Genomic DNA, 6,266 nt, shown 5'->3' on the forward strand with positions numbered 1-6,266 from the left:
CTGTTCCTGAATCCACTCCTGCTGTTCCTGAATCTGCTCCTGCTGCTCCTGCTCTAGACCTAGGTTTGATTCTCTGGTTCTTGACTCCGGCCTGCTCCTGACTTCCTGTGTCCACCGCCCGCCTTGACTTCTGAATCGTCTCATCAACTCTCCACTTCTTCACAGCCATCACCTAAGTCCCTGCGGTCCAGATCCTCACGGGCTCCTCCTGGGGGGATCTCGGATCTCCAGGGCGAGGACGTCACTTGGCCTCCAGCCACAGTTCCGCCTCCCGGCCTATCTTCTCCAGCGAAGCCTCGGTTCCGCCAGGCCGGCCTAAGGGTCCACCATCCCGTTCGCAACGGCAACAATTTGCAAGGCCATGGACCCGGCGGACATGCTCGGATTGCAGCCATCCCCGGAATGGCCCAGCAACTGCAGCAGCAACAGCATTGCCTCGACATCCTTGCCACCACCGTTGAGCGATTGGCAAATCGGCTGGATGCCACCCCGCCTGAGGTTCCGTAGGCGCCACCTCCAGTTCCTGCTGTAAACATAACGACACCCACTCAGCTTCCTGCCCCGCCCCGTTAAGCAGGGGATGCCAAGGGTTGCTGAGGATTCCTAAACCAATGCTACATTAGGTTTTCACTACTTCCCGGTCAATTCTCATCCGATTCCGTGAAAGTGGCCTACATCCTGTCTCTGCTCGAGGGGAAGGCCTTGAACTGGGCCTCCCCAATGTGGAAACGACAAGACCCGTTGCTGCACGATTTACAGCAGTTTGTTCTTCACTTCAAACAGGCCTTCGATGAGCCCGCATGCCTGCCCACAGCAACGTCAGAGCTGTTACAGCTAAGACAGGGGTCCCGGTCCCTGCCAGACGGTCCCTTTTCTTTAATCGATTTGATTTCACCCTTCGCTACTATCCAGCAGCAAAGAACGTCTGAGCAGACGCCCTATCACGCACCTCTCAAGCGGGTCGATACAGTAAGGTGAGGTAGAAAGAGGTGCGTTAGTGCCCGGTGCACCCGCGTTTGCCGCACTCACAGTTCGGATCACCTACCGCTCGATACTGTATTTAAATGGCATGCAGATGCAAGCCGCGTCCAACGCGCGTCCATGAAGCGCAATCCATTTTACTGTATAGCGACTATACAACGCCTATACAGTATCCTGTCATTTCAAATGACGTTTGAAATGACAGGTACCAGGAGGTGGATGGTTCTCCTACAGACCCTGCTGCCTTGAGGCCTGGTGCCAGCAAGCCCCAGCAGCCGGCGATCAGAGGCAGGGAGCGCAACAAAGCACCCTCCTTCGGACGGACAAAAGAGACGAAATTTCAGTCCCAAACCAAACCAACCCAATCCAATCCAAGCTCCAGCAGAGAGAGACGAAATTTCAGTCCCAAACCAAACCAACCCAATCCAAGCCCCAGCAGAGAGAGACAAAATTTCACAGTCCCAAACCAAACCAACCCAACCCAATCCAAGCCCAAGCAGAGACGAAATTTCACAGTCCCAAACCAACCCAATCCAAGCCCCAGCAGAGAGAGACAAAATTTAGCCGCCCAGTCCCAAACCAACCCAACCCAATCCAAGCTCCAGCAGAGAGAGACGAAATTTCAGTCCCAAACCAAACCAACCCAATCCAAGCCCCAGCAGAGAGAGACGAAATTTCACAGTCCCAAACCAAACCAACCCAACCCAATCCAAGCCCAAGCAGAGACGAAATTTCACAGTCCCAAACCAACCCAATCCAAGCCCCAGCGGGGAGAGAGAAAATTTAGCCGCCCAGTCCCAAACCAACCCAATCCACAGAAAAAAAATGCTTCTCGCACTTAGTCGCCCAGTCCCAAACCAAACCAACCCAATCCAAGCCCCAGCAGAGAGAGACGAAATTTCAGTCCCAAACTTACCCCCAGCCCCCGCTCACCTGCCCTGGCCGCGGCCATGCAAGCCCCCAGCAGCAGCAGTGGAAGGGCGTCGAGAGAGAGCGGCTTCAGCAGCCCCGCTGGCGAAGGTGAATACGTGCACGCCTGTAGGTCCAATATGGGCCTTCACTGCCTTAAGCGCCCATATTAGACCTACAGGCGTGCACGTATTCACCTTCGCCGGCGGGGCTGCTGAAGCCGCTCTCTCTCGCCGCCCTTCTACTGCTGCTGCTAGGGGGTTGCGTGGCCGCGGCCAGGGCAGGTGAGCGGGGGCTGGGGGAAAGTTTGGGACTGTGAAATTTCATCTCTCTCTGCTTGGGCTTGGATTGGGTTGGTTTGGTTTGGTTTGGGACTAGGCGGCTAAGTGCGAGAAGCATTTTTTTTCTGTGGATTGGGTTGGTTTGGGACTGGGTGGCTAAATTTCGTCTCTCTCTGCAGGGGCTTGGATTGGGTTGGTTTGGTTTGGGACTGGGTGGCTAAGTGCGAGAAGCATTTTTTTTCTGTGGATTGGGTTGGTTTGGGACTGGGCGGCTAAGTGCGAGAAGCATTTTTTTTTCTGTGGATTGGGTTGGTTTGGGACTGGGCGGCTAAGTGCGAGAAGCATTATTTTTTCTGTGGATTGGGTTGGTTTGGGACCGGGCGGCTAAGTGCGAGAAGCATTTTTTTTTCTGTGTATTGGGTTGGTTTGGGACTGGGCGGCTAAGTGCGAGAAACATTTTTTTTTCTGTGTATTGGGTTGGTTTGGGACTGGGCGGCTAAGTGCGAGAAACATTTTTTTTTCTGTGGATTGGGTTGGTTTAGGACTGGGCGGCTAAGTGCGAAAAGCATTTTTTTTCTGTGGATTGGGTTGGTTTGGGACTGGGCGGCTAAGTTCACCACACTAACGCAAAGGTCAGGGTAGGCGGTAAATTAGTAGGTTAAAGACGCGGGAAGATAGCAGGATAAAAAGGCGATAGTCGGGCGCACTTTACTGTATGGGAGGGAATAGCTAATCGGATCGTTTACATACATATACATGCCGCGGGCGGAAAGGGATACGCGTCGAGTTAAAGAAGCGGTAAGGATCGGTAAAAACAGATAGTGAATCGCGAGTTAGACTTACATGGCGAAATTGTGAGTGCACAGCGGGTTAGAAACGGGGTAACTGTGGCCACGCTTTACTGTATCGGCCTGAAGGAGAGGAGGAGGAAGAGGGTCCTCAATACATACTGGATCCTGCAAGGATCAGCTTGGCAGCAGTAACGATGGGCTCGCCAGAGAAGACTATAGTTCCCATGCGACTCCGGAGGAAGGTTCTGAGTTGGGCCGGTCGGGACAGAACGCTAGACCTGATAACCCGCTATTACTGGTGGCCAAACATACGACGAGATGTTCTCACTTACGTGAATTCCTGTTCCATATGTGCCAGACAGAAACCACGGATCTGCCCCCCCTGGGGGTTATTGCAACCACTGCCGGTTCCTACAGAACCGTGGACTCATATAGCCACGGACTTTGTGGTTGATCTGCTGCCTTCCAAGGGAAAGATGGTCATCTGGGTCACTGTGGATCACTTTTCTAAAATGGCCCATTTCGTGCCCTTAGCTAAATTACCGTCAGCACCAGAACTAGCACTGCTGTTTGCACAACATATCGTCCGCATCCATGGGCTCCCGCAAGAAATTGTCTCGGACCGAGGTCCGCATTTTACGGCCCGGTACTGGAGGGCTCTATGTAAAACATTTGAAGTACAACTCAGCTTTTCCACAGCATTTCACCCCCAAAGCAACGGGCAGACAGAGCGTATGAATCGCTCCCTGAAGACATTCCTTCGAACTTATACCAATGACAAACAGGACAACTGGGTGGAGTTGTTGCCTTGGGCTGAGTTTTCCCATAACAACCAGATCCATTCAACTACTGGGAAATCTCCTTTTCAAACAGTTTTCTGTAAACAGCTTAAACCGCCACTATCTGTGCCAGTGTCAGTATCATCACCTGCGGCCCAGCTATCAGCTCAGCAGTTGCATAGACTCTGGAATTCCATTCAGCATAAAATCACTTCTGCGGCCCTGACCGCTAAGAAACATGTTGACCATCATCGTCAGCCAGCACCCACGTTCCTTCCAGGTGACCGTGTCTGGCTCAGCACAAAGAATATCCACTTAAGGCTGCCGTCTAGGAAACTGGCACCCAAGTATTGTGGATCCTTCCGAGTGGCCAAGCGCATTGGGTTGGTATACTATCGCCTACGCTTGCCTACCACACTGCGCATCCATAATGTATTTCATGTGTCCCTTTTGAAACCAGTACTTCTCTCCAGGTTTCATCGAAAACCGCCTGATGCTGTAGCAACCCCCACGGCTGATGATCCCACATACCAAGTGCGAGAGGTTCTGGACATTCGTTTCTTCAATCGTCGCTGGGAATACTTGCTGGCTTGGGAGGGATGTGGTGCTGAGGACAACACCTGGGAGCCCGCTCGCAACATCCTAGACAAGTCTCTCCTGCAGCAGTTCCACTTGGAGCACCCGATAAACTGGGCCCTTTGAAGAGGGGGCGTAAGGGAGGGGGTACTGTTGCAGTCCCGGTCGCTAGGCTTGTGACCGGGTCCTTACTGCTCTTCTCCCGCGCCGAGCCGCATCGGGAACCGCCATGGTCCGGACCTGCTAGGCCGCATTGCAGCGGCGTCTCCACGAGGGAGACGCCCCTGAGGCCCGATCTTGACTCCGCCCCCGCCATGGAACACACGCGCGAATGAGAGCTCTTTAAAAGTCCAGCACCCGGAGGTGCTGGACAGCCCCCAAAGTAACGTCAGATGCCGGCAGAGTATTTAAGCCGGCGTCTGCCTCCACTGCCTTGCAATGAGGTATCTCCTTGTGAGTGTCTAGTTGCGTTCCAGCTGTTCCTGAATCCGCTCCTGCTGCTCCTGAATCTGCTCCTGCTGCTCCTGCTCTAGTCCTAGGTTTGATTCTCTGGTTCCTGACTCCGGCCTGCTCCTGACTTCCCATGTCTGCTGCCCGCCTCGACTTCTGGATCGTCTCATCATATCTCCACTTCTTCGCTGCTGTCACCTAAGTCCCAGCGGTCCTGGTCCTCATGGGCTCCTCCTGGGGGGACCTTGGACTTCCAGGGTGACGTTCCATCTCTCCACTTCTTCACAGCCATCACCTAAGTCCCGGCGGTCCAGATCCTCACGGGCTCCTCCTGGGGGGATCTCGGATCTCCAGGGCGAAGATATTACTTGGCTTCCAGCCACAGTTCCGCCTCCCAGCCTTTCTCCTCCAGCGGAGCCTCGGTTCCGCCAGGCTCGCCCAAGGGTCCACCATCCAGTCCGCAACGGCAATAGGAATGGTGCACATTAAATGCTTCATTCAAATGTGCTGCTTTTATCTTAGGATGGGATTTACTAAGCTTTTTCTCCATATACACAGAATGGGAGGAAAGCATGGATAAGTGGTTACTGTCTTAAACAGCAGAAGTACAACAGCACTGAGCTTCCAAGAAAGGAGGAGTGAAACGGTTGGAACCAAACTTCAGGAAGCATAAGAAGGCTGCAGATTTTTTATTTTTTTACAAAAGCCTTATTAACCTTTGTAGCTGTGGGGATTATTACAAAAATTGGTAATAATACATAAAGGGGGCATGGGTCTTGGTCTTCTAAGACAAAAGCCGAAGATGGCAAGGCCTGACATGGCCTACTAGCAGAAGAAGTAGTAGAAAAAAAAGGTTGAGTTGAGAGAAAATACATTGGGGGAAAAAGGATTTAGTATTAGGTTGCATATGGGAATTTATACGCATATCTAAACAAAGTGGGCAAATCTCAACAGGGAAGACTGGATGGGCCATTTTGGTCTTTATGGGGAAGATATTAAAAAAAAGCTGAGCTCCTAAATTTAGACCTTTAAATTACGTCCCTAAGTAAGGCATCTATTTTCTGCCAAACTTAGGTATCTATAAGATAGATTTTAAAAGCTTTGCATGTGCAAAAATGGTCACTTACGCACATTAAGTGGCTTGAACGGGAGCTACACAATGTACGCATGCCCAGAAAAAGTGGGGAGGGCATTCCAGTGGCAGAGCCAGCATTGACACTCATACGGCTGGGTTTTAAAAACGTATGCATGTAAAACCCAGGGGCAGGGCTAGAGGCATCTGGCACAGAGGTCATTTGCTGCTGTACCGGCATGTGCAACTTGCTCCTGCTCGGAAGCAGGAACAGCCTCTGCAACATTATTAGCCCCACTTAACCTGAGAAGTCTGACCTAAATAATTGAAACAGGATCTCTTACAGGACAGCCCACGGAAGCATTCTAATCATGAAACACAAGACACGCACACACAAGAACAAAGTTGAAAGCATACTTCTTTCGTT

The sequence above is a fragment of the Rhinatrema bivittatum genome, chromosome 3 (assembly GCF_901001135.1).
Source record: "Rhinatrema bivittatum chromosome 3, aRhiBiv1.1, whole genome shotgun sequence".
Taxonomy (NCBI): domain Eukaryota; kingdom Metazoa; phylum Chordata; class Amphibia; order Gymnophiona; family Rhinatrematidae; genus Rhinatrema; species Rhinatrema bivittatum.